Source organism: Gallus gallus, chromosome Z (assembly GCF_016699485.2).
Source record: "Gallus gallus isolate bGalGal1 chromosome Z, bGalGal1.mat.broiler.GRCg7b, whole genome shotgun sequence".
NCBI classification, from domain to species: domain Eukaryota; kingdom Metazoa; phylum Chordata; class Aves; order Galliformes; family Phasianidae; genus Gallus; species Gallus gallus.
In genome coordinates this window covers 53,376,088-53,393,660 of record NC_052572.1, presented here as the reverse complement: position 1 = coordinate 53,393,660, position 17,573 = coordinate 53,376,088, and the positions used below count along the sequence as shown (strand labels likewise).

Below are 17,573 nucleotides of genomic sequence, written 5' to 3'. Positions count from 1 at the left end.
AACTTTTTACCACTAATTTGCCAGCAGAAGCTTTTCTTATTACTCTTGATGTGCAAATCAATACTCTAGCTGAGTTTTGGATTTCCTCATACCATCCCAACATGCCCAGGCAATGTTTCTGCATTTCCTTTTTGTAGCCCCCATCCCTGCTTCCACCTCCTGTGTTTTGTTTTGTTTTTCCTTATGATTTCATACTTAGCCAAGGTGGTCTCCTTTCTTTTCCTGATTACTGAGATGACCTGTTCTTGCCCTTGGTTTAGACTTCAGAGACCTCTTCCCTGCTGTAAACAGTCATGGAGTGAAAAGGTGCTTCTTCCCATACTGTGCATTGAAGGAGATGGGAATAAAATGTCCTCAGCTGTAGGACTAAGGCACATATTTTACAGGTGCGTCTTTGGCTTGAATAGTAATGAGTAATTTGCAATCTTACTCATTTGTGATGAGTATTTGTAATATCCCCTTGCTGCACAGATTATCTGATTTCTGCTGACACCACAGGTTTTACATGCTAGAGTGCTAATATATTCTTCTCTGTCTTCAATCACATTCCTTACTCTCTGAGAAGCAGAGTTGAAAGTGGTACCTGCAAGTGTAATTAAAGACCATGCAGACTCATTAAGAGCAAAGCGTGTGCTGGGGGGAAGGAGATCGGGATTTCTCCAGCAGCTTTTATTCTGACATTTTGTTTACTGTTCAAAATAGCAAGACTATATTGTTTTTTAGCTCCTCAAAAAATGTAGTGACTAGTGCTTTTGTCACTACTGTTCTGTCTCCAGGTTTGATATTAAATAAACGTGGAATTTTGGATTTTGGCCAGTCTAGACCTTTTAATGCTAATCCTTCTGTCACCAGTCCGTATTTGTACAATTAATGACAGAGAAGACTCCAAAGACTCATTGTGCATACCTGGAGGCATCCTGCTTGTTTCCACACTAGGAGGTGCCTTTGAAGAAACTAGTGAAATCTCCATTTCAATACCATCACAGTGCCAGTCTTAAGACCCATTATGGAGTAGATCACATATAATATATATATATATATATATATTTAAAACAAACAAACAAAGCAAAACAAAACAAAAACCGCACATAGCAAACCAGAGAGACTGTTTTTTCAGACTGCAAGAAACTATTATATATGCAAGTTCCATGTGACTGGCAGGTATGGAGAGAAAGCTGGAAGGCAGGAGTCACTGCATGGGTATGTTTGCTGACTGCTGAAACAGATGCTTTCCTCCAGACAGAGAGATTAGTTACTTACTTGGCTTGGCAAAACAGGAGAATCAAATCAGACAGGTACTGAAGGAGATAGCAAGATAATCATCCAGTCCTTTGGGCAGAGAACCAGCTGCCCAGTGCTGATGTCCTCACAGAGGCGCCTGTGCTGGGATAGGCTCCTCCTGCTCTGCTCTGTGGCTGCTGAGAGCCCGTTCCACAAATGGGTGGGCCCTTCTTTGGTCAAAATAAACCACATATGCCTTAGACGCTTCTACTGGGGGACTGTAAAACTGAGAAGACAAGCACACTCATGCTTGCCATATCTGTGTTGCTAACTCCTTCTGAAGCCCAAGATAAATTCATGAAAGGCTTAAAGTGTTGCTTGGTATTTTCTTCTTTTGGAATTTAGTCATCCTTGAGCCAGGTTTTCTCCATCTACATCCCTACCAAATTTACCCACTCACACAAGAGAAGTGAATAAATTATTGTTATGACCACATAAAAATTGTTTGTGCACTGTCAGCTCTATTGGTGCCTTGTAGGATGAATGTTTCAAAGAGATAAATTGTATTTTGTCATTTTGTTTTTCTCATGGAAAACACAACCAATTCCTTGTATGTGCAAACATCAGTAGATGAAACTACTTTAGAATCATTAGCTCTGACAATAGCTAGAGTAAGTCATTTTAAGTAAAATCAGTGCAAAATCCAACAAAGTGTTCCATCTTGAAGCAAAAGGTAATTTTAACAATTAGTCTTAGTGATACAGCCTTGTCTTTGTTCTTTGTTCTTTGTCTTTAAAAGATTTCACACATTACCTTTTCAAGAAATTAGCTTGTGGATAGAACTGAGCTTTTCCTGCCAACACCATTAGAAATCTCCCCCCTGGGAGCACACAGGTTTCCAGATGCACCTCTGAGCCGTGTCCCTTCCCAAAGGGCTGCAGGCAATGTGTTCCCCAGTGCTGGTGGTGGTCCCCGTGCCCCCGATCCCCACCGATGTGCCACCCGTGCCTGACAGAGGAGGCTGACACATTCATTTCGCAACAGATCATTGTTCACATGCCCAGAAAGGGGTGTTTGCTGCCCACTGTAGTTCCTAGTTCTGCTCTTTCTGCCCTTCCTCTTCCCTTGCCCTTGTTTCCACAAGAGAAAACTAGCAGTGGGTGGGTGGTCTGTGCCTCTCTTGCATGTGTTCAGCTGTTTTAGTGCAGTTTGCAGCATTTTTGAAGGCCTTTTTATTTTTTTGGTGATAATTCCAATCTCTCCCTTGAGATTTGATATTTGCCATGTGACTGCATGCATTCTTTGTCTCATACTCTTTCAGTTGGATGCTTTCCCTGACAAATGGAATTCCCTATCCAAACGCTACTTAAAGCACCAAAGAAGATGTCACCATGCGTGATGGTCAGTGACTGCAGACAAATTCTCAAAACTCTTTTTTCCTTTTCAGTAGTCAAATTCACGGATGTATTCTTTCTGCTTTATCCCAGTTTGGGGATAGAGAGAGCAAACATAATATGCAGCGCAACTGAGGCTCCAGTAGCAGATCTCAGAGCAGTCAGTGCAAAGGATTTGTAGCATACTTCTTTCTCCTTTGCTTTGTCTCTGTCTCTGCTGGCCTGAAACCCCCAGTGTATTGGTTCTCAGCCCCTGTGCCAGAGAACAGGACATGCAGCATGTTCACACACACACCCTGCAGCACACACAGGCATGCGTGGTTAATTTACTGTCATCTTGCAATGTTATTTTGTGCAATTCAAGGCTTTATTAGGTGCTGCAGGCAGGAAGTGGCATCTGAAAGCTTCAGAAAAATAATTGCCCTGTTTAAAAGAAGTCTCAGTTCTTCTTCTGTTTATGAAATAGCCGTTGACAAGAAATGACTGTTAAACAGGAAAGAACAAGATGGCTCCTACGCCAGATGAGAAGGTAGAGAAATGGATCAGTATACTTGTCATGCATATCCCCAACAATAATGGAAATGAGAGCTATCAAGCATTTGGGAAAGAACAGTTTCCTTAATACTGCACTAGAAGATCCCACTCTTTGCCAAGGCAAAGATCTGTGATCTGTATGAGTAACTCGAGTGGCTGCTCACAGATGCTAGAGTGCTCCAGGAGATCCAGTTTGGTACAGAGAAGGGACCAAGCAGTACATCTGAGAAATAGATCTTAGGGTGCTAAATTCCAGCATTATTTTCTGATAACTTTTGTATCTGCTGGCCATCTTCAATCATGGTGAATGGAAGGCTGCAAATCCCAATGACTCTGATGTCTTTTAATGATGTCTTAATAATGTGAGGCCTTGCCAAGGGATCTAGATACATTGGAGCACTGAGCAATTGGCAGTGGCATGAAGTTCAGCAAAGGAAAGTGTTGAGTTCTGCCCCTGGGACAGAACAGGACAGAACAGTGCTGAACACAGGTACAGATGGGGAAGAGTGGCTGGAGAGCAGCTCAGCAGGACGGCACGTGGGAGTGCTGGTGACAGCAGCTCAGCATGAACCTGTGCTGTATCCAGGCAGCCAAGGGGCAAACCGTATGTTGGGGTACATCAAACACAGCACAGCCAGCTGGTCAAAAGAGATGATTTTCCTGCTGTTTAGCATTGATGCAACCTCATCTTGAATACTGTGTGCAGTTCTGGGCTCAACAGTATAGAAAGGTATTTAGGCCCTTGAAAACACGCAGAGGTGGACAGCAAAGCTGGTGACAGGGCTGAAGGCATGATGTCCTCTGAGGAATGCTGGGGGCATTGGGCTGCCTGGAGAAGAGGAGGGTGAGGGCTGACCTCACTGCTCCCTGCAGTGCAGTGAGAGGGGAGTGCTGGGCTCTGCTGCTGGGAGCCGATGGCAGAATGGAGATGGCACAGAGCAGGCAGGACATCAGGAAACATTTATTTACCGTGAGGGTGGTCAGGCATTGGAATAGGCTTCCCAGAGAAGTGGTTGAAGCTCCATGGCCGTGAGTGGTCAAGAGCTGTTTGGATAATGATCTCATTAGTACTTTTCAGCTTTTGTTTAGCCCTGAAGTGGTCAAGCAGTTGGACTTCATATCTCTGTTGGTCTCTTACAAATGAACTGTTCATAGAATCACAGAATCACCAAGGTTCGAGAAGACCCACAGGATCACCCAGTCCAACCATCCACCCATCACCATTAGTTCTCACTAAACCATGTCCCTCAATACAACGTCCAAACATTCCTTGAACACCTCCAGGGTCAGTGACTCCACCACATCTCTGGGCAGCCCATTCCAGTGCCTGACCACTCTTTCAGAGAAATTGTATTTCCTAACATCCAGCCCGAACCTTCCCTGACACGTCTTGAAGCCATAGAATAGAATAAAAACCATTTATTCTATTCTATAATAAAAGCCTATTTATTCTATTCCATTCTGCTATACATTTTGTAAAACTTGGCACCTGGGTAGACAGACCACCACTACTGCAAAAAGGGCAGGTAGTGGGAGCTCAGGTATTGTCTCTTTTGGCAACTCCCCAGAAGGTCCAGGCCAGGGATGGGCTGGGCAGTTGGCACCTTAGCTCCTTTTCCAAGCTCAGCACAGCCCACACTGCCTCCAGACTCCCCATCCACTCAGTCAGAATGAGATGGGCTCATGCAAGGTACCCTGGGTATTACAGCAAGACTAAGAGAAGAGATTAATGTGGCAGAGTGGATACTGGACAGAAACCTGTGGGAGCTACAGCTTCTGTAAAAAGAGCAATTTCTCAGTACTTCTACTACAGCAGACCAGAAAGTAAAATCCAGATGGTTAATGCCTATTTTCTTGCTGCATTTTTCAGTTCTAGTAATTCTTGGCTCTTATACTGGATGACAATGTTGCTCAGAAGATGTGTGGAAAATAGTCTAGGTCTTACATTAAATCTGTTAGACTGGGATTGTATTTCACAAAGTACCTTTACTATTATTATTACTATTATTATTATTATTGTTATTGTTATTATGCTGAACTATGCACTTGCTTCCTACCTTGGACAAAAACTCAGTTCTCATTTCAATGCATAATTATTTTAATGCATAATTCTAAAAGCAGGATGATTTTATAGAGATCTCCAGTTGTTATCATGTGGAATTCCTTTTACACCCCTGCAGAGTCACTGGTTACTCTTGATCCTGTAGAACTAATCTCACATTAGAAATTAACCATGCAGTAGTTGACTTGTTTTCTATTCCTTGCTGTCACAGATGCTAGCATAGATGCTTTTAATACTACCAGTTTTTAAAATCGGAGTGGTTACAGCTAATTTTGAATACTCCTAGGGAGTAATTAGCATCTGTATAAATTATGACTCTTTTTTACATCATGTGGCTTAAGAATAGGAAAAGGGAATCATCGTCTGACTTAGCCTGATAGAGCATACACACTGCAAACCTTCTAAGTGATAGACCTGAAACTATTTTTTATTCCAGCAGAAATCTAACTCATTCAGATTTAAGTGTTATTCTGCCCTTTACAGTTGCTGAGGAGGTACGTTATACTGTTACGTAGGAAAACCATAAGGGATTTTTCATAAAATGATCATGGGATAAAATTCAAAGGACACAGACTGGTAAAGATTATTCACGTAGAATTGATTGCTTGTAAAACAAATGTAAATTGCAATAGCAAAGCTAATGCATCCAGTCATTCAGGTTGATGTTGCAATATATAGTGCTGACTCTTACTCATACAAAGAAAGAACTATACAAATACTGCACAGTAAAATTATATTACATGAATGCTTTAAAATCCAGCTGCGTATTTGCACATGGAGCAGCCCATCAACTGCATTTTTAGGTAGACTTTCTTGCTGACTGAAAGGTTGCCAGTAAGAACCCATCTTTTTAATGTAAATGGATGAGTGTGTGCACTCATTTCTTAAGAGCTAGGTTGCTTATTTTTCACCAATACATTCAGGAATGAGTAGCGCTATTGGGGAAAGGAGTGTGCCCTTATCTTTATCGCATCTGAAGAGCCATGAATCACAATAGAAGCTCCTGCTGCCTCCTGAGCTACCAGGCTGCTACTGTGGAAGAGGTGGCTGGCTGCTGACAGTAAATCAAGCTGCTCTCTAGGACTTTTTCTCCAGAGACAGCCAGTATCAGCTCCATAATGTAACTATTTGCTCTGTTGAGTTACTGAACAGTCGACATGAGATAAGGAATTTAGTTAATCAAGTTCAGCTTTCAGTTCAGCGCTGAAATCCAGGAGTGTCAAAAAAATCAAGTGGGAGAAGGCTGTATCTTAAAATGTACTTGCCCTCCAATTAGCTCCTTTCCACTTGTCACCAATTAGGACAGAGATCGTATCTATAGTGATGTGCCAAGTACTGATTTCTACCAGCGGTCCATGGTCTCCCTGGATCCTGCACAACACCACGGTGTGTTCATAAGCTTTCCTCGTAGTCCACTGCTCTACGCTTATCACTTCTGACACTGAAGAAATTTGTAAGTCCCTGGGCTGAGATTAAGACTTCGGCTTCTGTTACCTGTTTTCTAACACAAATAGTTAAGTTTTTCTGTCTTGAACCCTGCTATAGCTGCTGCAATCTGCTTGTGCTAGTGTGAAAGCAAAGGCTGTCAAATAACAAGGTTCCCCTCTATGTTTCAAACACCTTTGAAAAAGCAGAAAGCACTATTTCTCTCTCTCCAACTTAGCTATACAAAATCTTTCTCTCATAACTTAATTTTCCAAAGGGGAGCTATCATACACAGGATTTGCTGATATCATTCTTAAAATCAAAGACATTCATATGTTCAGACTTAGGTAATTTTCTTGTTTGGTTTCCGCCTATCAGAGTTGGCAGCCTGAAAAGCAGTAGTACAAAGTCCATTTTACTTTCCTACCTTAAAGTTCAACATCTGTGCTCACATAGATAAAAGCCTTCATAGCTAAACAATCAGTGTAGTTCTTGCAGAGCTTTTCAAGTACATACTAAGGACTAAATTCATGCTCTTTTCTTTAATCTAGGTTTAGTTTGACAAACTAGCATGACAGCATGTTAACTAATTAGGAAAACACAAAACTAGGTAGAATAATATCACTACGCAGCTAGATAACATTCCATGCCTAATCCAGAGTAATTAATTTGAAGTTAGTAATGAATAAACAAATGGAAGTACATATTATGATGCTGTGTAGCTGCAAGGTAAACCAAAAAATACCACAATTTAACTGATTTCACTAATAAGACAGAAATATATGCCACACATACTAAAGAGGAACTAATAGGCTAAAATGCATTTGCATTTGACTGTGTGAGTTTTTTTGATAGTGCCAGTGTGTAAAGAAACACTATTTTAACATATTTGTTGTATGTTGCTGATATGTCCCAGACCTTAAAAAGTCTGGGAATCTGCCCAGCCCCCAGAATAAAAACACCTGATACAGGTGCCTTGGTTTTGACTAAGAGATAGAGGTTCTAATGGGAAGCTGCCCGCCTCCTGCTTGGAGCATCTTCTGCTTCTCAATACAGACACTGGAAGTCAAGGTGTCTAAGAGCAGCTTGCCAAATCTGCTTGCCAAAAGCTTCCCAAATCTGCTGCTACCACCACTCTGCAGGGCATGCTTACTGGCTTGACTTGCATTAAAAGACTGAAGGCCAAGGCACAGTTCAAAACAGTAGCTCTTTTTCTACAAGAAAGTACCTATCTCCACCCAGTCCTGTTAAAAAGAGCTTTTAGTAAAGTAATTTATGGACCTGGCAGGCAAGCAAGCAGAAAGTGTAAATGGAAAAATGGCTGTTATGAAACTGCTCTGTCCTGGGCAGACTGGGGAAAGAGCAACTCTCAGACAATGGCACATCTGGAATGAAAACATGATGTTACAGAAAATGCTCTTTCGAGTGATGCAACAGTAATACAATGGGAATCAGCTTTTGGCCCATTTGTCTGACCTAAGCATTCACCAATCAAGAAAAGCTAATGCCTGCTCCGCATTGTTTTTTTTTTTTTTTCAGGGTTATCCCACTAGTAAGTAACTTGTTTAAAAGAAATTAAATGTGAAGTTTATCACTGCTTCCTGACCTTCAAGCTTTTAGGATTCCCTCAGTTAATATCAAAGTTTTTTTTTTTCCAGAAGACTGAAAATTCACTGCTGCATTTTTTTGGAGAGGTCTTATTAGTGAAAGATTAACACTCAGATGCAGATGCAGTCATTCAGTGCCATGAGAAGCAGAACTCATCACAGAGAGACCTGGACTGCAATAGGGAGGGACTGGAAATCCCAGTCCCTGTTCATGACACAGTTTCTGCACTGCCCAGAGTGTTTTTCCCTATGGGTCTTTATACATAGATTTGTGCTTAGCATAAAGCTTGACTTAAAGGTGAGCTGGAAATATTGTTGCACTATGAACATCTCTAAATCAGTCTTCAGGAATTTCACCTCTTCCTTCTATTTAATCTGATTCAGCAGCTGAATTGTATTTGTTCAATTTATGTACAGCAAGAATGACTTATTAGGCCAATATTTTTTTAAAGCATCCGTTTGAACAACGTCTGCATAGAGGACAGAATAACAACAAGATGTTCCTATTTCAAAAATGTTAAAGACCATAATAAATTACATCAGCCATGTTCAGATTATTTCTGCATATGGTTTGTAAAATTGTTCCACGAAATAACTTCAGAGAAGGAATGTATTTTTTTTTCATATGAACAGTGTCCTAAAAGGTTCCAAAAATGAACTGAGGCTTGCTTCACCTTCTTTTGAGCCAAGCTGAATGGTTCTTCTGCTGCACAGCCTGTTTTTCCTGATGGTATTTCCACTGGTGGTTTGCTGTGGGTGGGAATGGGAGAATATTTTGAGTGAGAGAACATCATTACAAAAGGTAAGTTAAGGCACCCGGAGGCTGTGCTGTTCAGGAGGATTTCTCATGTTGATCACACTGGCTGCACTGACGTTTCCTGCCCGCAGTTTGCCACAGCCCTGGCAGGACAGCACAGCTGAAGGCCTGGCATCTCGCTGCTGGTGGACTTTTATTTTTGCTGCATGGCCAACACATCCCATGTACTGACTGACTATAGTTGTTTTCATAGAACTGTAGAATAACAGAATATCCCCAGTTGGAAGGGACCCACGAGGATCACTAAATCCAGCTCCTGGCCCCACACAGCACTCAAAATCCCAACCCTATATCTGAAAGTCCCATCAGCTCCTCTGCTCTGCGCTGAGCACACCCAGGGCCCACAGCCGCTGCTCACACATCTTGCCCACTGGTCCCCAGCAGTGAGGAGAACAGCCTTCTACCGGGCTGCACCACATTAAAAGGCAGCACTGACTTGGTTTAGGTTCTTGGATCCAGCTGAATATTAGCAGAAAGTTTAATCCAGAATACGTACATGTGGGATTGATTCCTTCGTGCCTTTTACAAGCTTCAAGTGCTGGTTCTGCTGCATTATGTCACAGTTCATTGGAGCTATGTTAAACCTTCATAAAGAAAAGCATATGCATGTTTTTCCTCCTGGCTGTCCATTTGCTCCTCTGCTGTAGAGCTGTCACCATAACGAATGACACAAAGCTCTCCTCAGATACCAGAGCGACTGAAAGAGAGCGCTTTATAGGCTGGCTTCCCCATCAGATTTTCATTTGGATGATAAAACCCTTCATACATCATCCCCTTCAGACCCTTCACAGACTTTGTAGCCCTCCTCTGGACACTCTCTAATAGTTTGATGTTCTTTTTGTGCTGTGGCTCCCAAAACTGCACTCATAGTGAGGCTGCACATTTTTTATTGAAGCCAGTTTTTATTGATGGCAGTTGAAGGCTTCATCTGTACAGAGGGTTTCCTACTGTATACGATGTCAGTAGGCAGCATGTTCCTGAATAACAGCTTTTTCAGCACCAGCACCATTTCAGCGCCATTTTGTCTTCCTTCATGACAGTGTAAAACTACCCTTATCTCCAGCACAAGCTCCCTCAGAAGCAGTCAGTGTCACCTGACAGCCATTTCTATCCCATCTCATGAAGCCTATGTTCCCTGGTCTACTAAGCATTCAGTCTTGAACTGCTGAAACCCACACTGGTTTAGCTTCAGTGGAGCAGTTCTGCTGTGCCCCTGGTACTGCACTATGTGCCTCACCAAAGATGCCCTGCTGCTGGGATCTCATTAGGCCTGGTGCAGGGCAGCAGTAGGAGGATGGAGGAGAGTCCTCTCAGCCCAGCTAGGCCCTGCTGGCTGGCAGGAAGACTGCCTCACCTCAGGGTATTGTTGACAGCAGCTCAAGATGTGAAGGTGGGCTGGAATTAACAGCTCTAAGTGCTTGTATTAGCCACAGTCTGCAAATTGCCCACAGTTACAAGCCCTTAGTGACTCCCAGGCCAGTGTTAAACAATTGCAAACAGCAAATGTAGTCAGTTTCTTAACTCCCTGACATAAGGAAGCTGATGCTGTAGTTTGTGAACAACAAGCTCTTGTCACTCAAATGACTGGTCCTGTGTCCTCCTCTTCCAGGGCTATCTGCAAAAATCTCCTATCTGAAATAACTGTGGTAGAGCTGAGTTTGACAAAAGGGATTTACTTGGCTAAAGTGGGTTGTTTCAGTTCTTCAAATTTAAGTCTTACTTGAACTGATAAAACACAATTGTAGTTGATGTCTTTGAAGTCAAGTTCCAAGTCCAGTAGCTTATTTGGGGAGCCTAAAACATACCGTGTTTTTGAGAGAAAAGTTTTAAAGTTTTAAAAAGTTTTAAAGACTTTATAGTCCTGAAAATAATTTGTTTGAAAGGCAATTGATAGCTCTTAGAGTATTGTACATATACATGATTCTCTGTGTTCTTTCTAAAATGTACTTAGAAAAATGTGAACTGAAAGACTGGTTTAGCAAAGTTTAAGAATTTGGATGGTGTGTAGGCATCCCAAGGTGGCAGTGTTAGGCAGCCTTTCAGTTTTTTCTGCTAGACAAGGAAACCTTCTGTCCTGGGCAGACAGGCAGCAGAACAGCATTCATTTTATTATGCAAGACTCTGGATCCTTGTTTTACTCAGCAGCATCTGCCAGTAATGAAGAACAAAATGAATTAGTGCAATTATTTCAGGGGTCTTGTGGTACAAAATAGATGACACAAGCTTAAACCTGCACAAACACTGACAATGAATTGCATTACTCATATTCTCAGTGGTCACTTTTTTCCCTGTTACAGGGCCAAGAAAAATCGAATTGACCTTTAGGTAAGAGGCAGCAGAAAGGAACACATTACTCCAGCATCCCTTAAGGACAATTATGAAACTGCCTTCCCCTGCAGGGCTGGTGCAGTGCTGAAGAACTGTAGTGTCATTCCTAATTTACTGTCTCCTTATGGCAAAATCCATATCATGTGCGTCCCAATTTCTGACCCAAAAATTCCTTTGTTAAATGCAGAGAAGAACTGACGCCATTATTTTGAATAGGTTCAATAGCCTTACTTGCCTGAACATGTTTCTGTGCCACCTCTTTCTTATGCTAGGGATTCCTCCCCTTGCATTAGCACCGAGCCCAACCACATCTGGGGTCCCACATCCACTTTGAGCTCCCCAGAGCAGGAAAGGTGTTGGCTTCATGGAAGAAGGTCACAGATATAACAGAAATGAGTAGGGTGCTGTAACACTGTGTGTACAAAATGAGCTCAGCATTCTTGAATTGGGAAGACAGTAAGGATGGAGCCAGAGGTGCACAGCAACAGCATCAAAGGCACCCACCAGAAACCAGAGGAGTCTCTCCTTTCCTAGGAGGATATTTGACGTAGGAAAAGGGAACCCTTGGGGATCCTCGCCTTGGAGGAGATAAGGGAAAAAGATTATTTATTGCAAGGCACTCGAGAAAATCACCCTGACCTCAGGTCTACCAAGTATAATTGTATTCATTCTTTTTCAAACTAGACTCTCCAGAATTATCCTGATTTCAGAAGTTAAGAAGAGACACTTAATGTGTTTAGTCCTGTTGGTGGTCAGGCACCAGTGATGATAGAGTCATAGAATCATAAAATAGCTGGTTGGAATCGGGTTGGAAGGGACCTTAAAGATCATCTAGTTCCAACTCTCTGTCATGGGCAGGACTGCCACTCACCACATCAGCCTGCACGGGGCTCTGTACAACTTGGCTTTGGGCACCTCCAGGGATGGAGCATCAGCAGCTTCTCTAGGTGACCTGTTCCAGCACATCACCACACTCTGAGTAAATAATTTTTCACTAACGTCTAACCTAAATTTCCCCTCTTTTAATTTAAAGTCATTTCCATTTGTCCTATCACTATCAAACCATGTAAAAAGTCACTCCTCTTTGTGTGTATAAGCTCCCTTCAAGTTCTGGAAGGCCACAGTGATGTCTTCCTGGAGCCTTTTCTTCTCCAGGCTGAACAACCCCAACTCCCTCAGCCTTTCTTCACAGGAGAGGTACTCCAGCCATTTGATCATGTTCATAGCCCTCCTGGACTGGCACCAACTGCACTGCATCCTTCCTGTACTGGGGGCCACAGGCTTGAACACAGGTCTCCAGATGAGGTCTCATTAGGGCAGAGTAGAGGGGGAAAATGATTTGCCTTTCCCTGCTGGCTACTACTCTTTTGATGTAGTCCAGGATACTGTTGGCCTTCTGGGCTACAAGTACGCACTGCTGATTCAAGTTCAGCTTTTCGTCCATCAGGACTCCACAGCCCTTCTCCACGAGGCTGCTCTCAGTGAGTTCTTCTCCAGATCCATATATATATCTGGGATTACCTCAACCTAAGTGCAGCACCTTGCACTTTGCCTTGTCAAACCTTGTTAGGTTCTTGTGTGCCACTTTTTGAGCCTGTACATATCTCTTTGGGTAGCATCCTTTCTTTTGTGTCAACTGCATTACTCAGCTTGGTGTCATCTGCAAATGTGCTGAGGGTACACTCAATCCCACTCTGTATGTTGTTGATAAAGATGTTGAAGAGCACCAGTCCCAAGATGGACTCCTGGGGGACACTGCACATTGCTGGCTTCAACCTGGACATATAGCCATTTACAACAACCCTCTGGCTACAGCTATCCAACCAATTCTTTATCCATCTAATAGTCAAGCCTTCAAATAGATCTCTCTGCAATGTTAGAGATAAGTTTCCCTAAGACAATAAGATGACATAAGTTGCCCTTCCTTTGCCATTGATGCTGTCACTTCAACATAGAAGGCCTCCAGATTGGTTAGGCACGACCTTCCCTTGGTGGAGCTGTTCTGGCAGTTTTTGGATCACCTCCTCTTCTTGCATGTGCCTTAACATATCTTCCAGGAGTATCTGCTCCATGACCTTCCCAGGCATAGATGTGAGGCTCACCAGGTTGTAGTTCCCCAGGTCTTCCTTTCTGCCTTTCTTAAAAATTGAAGTGATTATGTTCTTTTTCTTTTTGCCTTCACCTGACAGCCACAATTTTTCAAATATGGGGGAGAGCAGCTTGGCGACCACATCAGCCAATCCCCTCAGAACCCTGTGATGCGTATCATCAGGCCCCATAAAATTGTACACATTCAGCTTCATGAAGTGTCTCAGACTTGCTCTGCTCTTACACTGGGAGCGATTTTGCTCTTCCAACCCCTGCTTAGAGGTTCAGGGACACGAGAGGCATGGGAACCTGACTAGCAAAGAAAAACAAGGCAAAGAACTCATTAAGTACCCCAGTCTTTTCCATGTCCAGAGAGGCCAGCTCTCTTTTTCATTTTATTGAAGGGGTCCTTTGCCTGTTTCTTCTGGCCAGTATATCTTAAGAAACCCTTCTAGTTGTTTTTCACCTCCCTCACCAAGTTTAATTCCGCCTGCACCTCGGCTTTCCTGATCACATCCCTGCACATCTGGACAACACCCCTACATTCTTCAAGGCCTCTCATCTCTGCTTCTAATGACTATACTTTCCTTTTTGTCCCTCAGTCTGACAAGCAGTCCTTGCTGAGCCATGCCAGTTTTCTGCCTCTTCAGCCTGATTTCTTAATCTGGGTGATGGACAGCTCTTGTGCTCTCAGAAAGGTGTCCACAAAGTGCTGCCGGCTCTGTTTCACTCCTGTGTCCCCGGAGACAGTTTCCCAGGGGATCTCCTGGGATTCCTTAAACAGCCTGAAGTTTCCTCTCATGAAGTCCAGGGACCGGTCTATGCTGTTTGCCAGGCCTGTATTCCTTGGGATTATGAACTCAACCAGGGATTGATATCTACAGCCCAGACTGCCTCCAATCTTAACCTCTTTAATGATCTCCTCTGCACTGGTGAGCACCAGGTCCAGTAACCCTGGTGGGTCTGTCCATTTCCTGGACCAGGAAGTTATGCCCAGTGGACTCCAGGGGCCTCTTGGATTGCTTGCAACTCACAGCGTTGTTTTCCCAGCAGATGTCTGGTGATTGAAATCCCCCATCAGGATGAGAGCCTGTGAGTTCCATGCCTCTTGAAGCTGAAGCAAGAAGGCCTTGTCAGCAGGCTACTCTTGATCAGGCAGCCTCTAGTAGACCCTGACCACAGAGTGCCCTTTATTGATCTGCTCTCTAATTTTGACCCACAAGGTCTCAACCTGTTTGTGACTGTTTCTCAGAAACATCTCTTTACAGTCTATTCACTTTTTAACATAGAGGGCAACTCCCCTGCTTCTCTGTAAAGGACCAACAAAAAGCACTTTCTGGGGTGTGCTTAGTATGTCTCAAACACTTGCAGTGCAAGGCCATCACCATGACAACCAGTTGAAGGCTGATATCAGCAAGTATGACATCCCGTCCTTTAACAGGTTAGTCCTGCTTTGCTGTCAAACTGGCCTACCCTTCCCACAAGAAAATTTTGGCTACAAATTTATTTTTGACAAACCTTTTATTGCAAACTCGTCTATTCTAAACTTGTCTATGACCTTAGCACAGTGTACTGCAAGATTGTCTGAGAGGGAACCTGAGGTAGTCTCCTTTGTCTTTTTCTTGTTGGTTATTGCTGTTTAGCCATTTGAGACTATGAGCTCCAGCTGAGCACACTTAACTCCCCACCCCTTCTCCAACTATATGGGCTGACACTGGAACTCCTCAAAACAGGCCTTTGAAATAGACTGCTGATAATCTTCCAGTTCATTTTTCTGACTCATTGTTTCTCTGTATTCCTCAGTTTTCTCTTTTTGCTCTTTGTCTCCTGTAAAGTAATTGCAAAACCTATTTTGTCTTCTTAAAAGCTGTATGTCTTATACAGTTGTTAAGTCATAAAGTTGTTAAGTAGTTGCAAGACTTATTTTTGTCCCTTAAAGTTGTATAGTTGAGCCACACAGTTTAAGGTAGATTCTAAGTATTATAGTGCCAACATTCTGGGGATGATTGTAGTATTTAGACTCTCACTAAAAGTAATGATCGTGTGTGGACCTCTGTGTATCATTTTATCTTAATCCAACCAGGGGTATCTGCAAATCTGGACACCTCTTTCCTCCCCTTTAAGGGCAGGACGCGACACTCTCGTACTTTAGCCTGTCCCTTCTAAAATGTTGACAGCCATCAAACATGGTATTCCAGTTACGTGAATCATCCCACCATGTTTCTGTGGTAGCATTAAGATTACAGTTTTTCAATTACACCATAGTTCCCAACTCCTCCTACATATTTCTCATGCTGTATGCATCTGTGTAGAGGCACTTAGCTGGGTTACTGGCCATATTACCTTTTTAGAGGAGCCCTACCAAAAACCTCTGATGTTTTACCCTGCTGATTCCTAAAATGACAGTATTCCTTGGCAGTTCTCTATTACTCAGCAGTACATCCCCTTCCCCCACCAAATCTAGTTTAAAGCACTGGTGATGGGTCCTAACAGCTTGCTGCCTAGCATATCCTTGCCCTTTGTGGTCAATTGTGTCCCATCCCAAGTCAGTATTGCCAGTTTATCAAGGTATGTCTTACATCATAGAAGTCAAAGCCCTGGGTGTGACACCATCCATGCAGCCATTCATTCAACTGGCTGGTTTTCCTCCTTCTGCCCAGATCCCAGTCTCCAACCAGGAGGATTGAGGAGAACACTACATCCCATCCATCTTGATCCCTTCAGCATACTCCCAAGGGATGTAAAGTATTTCCTGATATTTTTAAATTTACTAGTCACAGCCTTGTGTGACCCAGCTTGAAAAACCCTGAGTGAGTTGTAGTCCTCTGGCTTTATCATACCTGGTATCCTCTTCCTGATATCCTGAATGTGGGCCCCCAGCAGGCGTCAGACTTCTCTAGACAGATTATCTGGGCACCAGATGGGTGCCTCAGTGCCCCTCAGTAGAGTCTCCAATTACTAAGGCTGTTTGCCTTTTTTAGTGGCACTGGTTGATACTCAGGTTCTCAGCTGGACCTTCTTAACATGGTTTCCCTTTTTCATTTCTGAACAACTGCTCATACCATTTTCTCTTTCCATCCCCAGAGCTTCATAGCTATTGGTTAGGGAAGCTTCAGGAGCAAGGGGGTGGCTTCTCTTTCTGCCCCAAGCAGGGACAAGGTTCTAATCTCTCTCATCCTGCAGTGTTTGCCCTCTGTCATGTTGGAAGCCTGCTTATCTTCTTCCCCTTGCTGGAACCTAAGACAGGGCTGTCAGTCAGCCCATGACAGTGCATAATACCAGGCGTCAATCTCTCTCTCCAACTGCTGGATACATCTCAGCCAGGTGACTACCTCTTGCAGCCTGGCAAGCAGCTCAAAAATATCATCAAGCTGGATGCACTTGCACCCATGACACCCCCCAGGTGCCCAGGTAGCCAAGAAGACCAATGGCTCCCAGGTCTCCTTCAGAAATAGTTTGGCCAGTAGAGCTAGGGAAGTAATTGTCCCTCCGTACTCAGCCCTGATGAGACCTCACCTCAAACACTCTATTTCATTTCGGATCTCTCACTACAGAAAGGGTGATGAGTAGCTCAAGCATGTGAAGAAAAGAGCAGTAAAGCTGGTGAAGAGACTAGAAATTGAGATATATGGCTGAAGGAAATGGGGCTGCTTCATATGGAGAAGAGGGGGCTGAGGGGATACCTCAGCCTAAAAGTAACTGAAAGGATGTTGCAACAAGGGGGATGTTTGTCTCTTTCCCCAAGTGACAAATGATAGGATATGAGGAAATGACCTCAAGCTGTGATAGGCAAAGTTTAGATTGGGTATTATGAAGAATGTCTTCATGGAGAGGGTGGTTAAGCATTGGAACAGGTTGCCCTGGGAAGTGGTAGAGTTCCCATTCCTGGAGATATTTAAGAGATATGTTGAGGTGACCCTACAGGACATAAGTTTAGTGCTGGGACTCTGTAGGTCAGGCTGATGGTTGGACTTGATGATCCTGAAAGTCTTTTCCAGCCTAGATGATTCTATGAGTCTGTGTTAAAGACCAGCAATTACTTGGGACATTTTCTAGGAAATAGTATACGGTTTAAATCTAGATATGTGGCTTGGGTG

General features: G+C 43.3%; 1 long non-coding RNA gene across 1 annotated transcript; it reads right to left on the bottom strand.

Annotated features, from left to right (window-relative positions):
* Positions 1 to 9,930: 9,930 nt before the first annotated feature.
* Positions 9,931 to 14,218, bottom strand: LOC121108285. Its single transcript, XR_005842705.2, has 2 exons — positions 12,260 to 14,218; positions 9,931 to 11,208 (listed from the first exon to the last, which is right to left on the bottom strand). It is a non-coding gene; the product is annotated as an uncharacterized LOC121108285 (long non-coding RNA).
* Between the last annotated feature and the right edge of the window lie 3,355 nt (positions 14,219 to 17,573).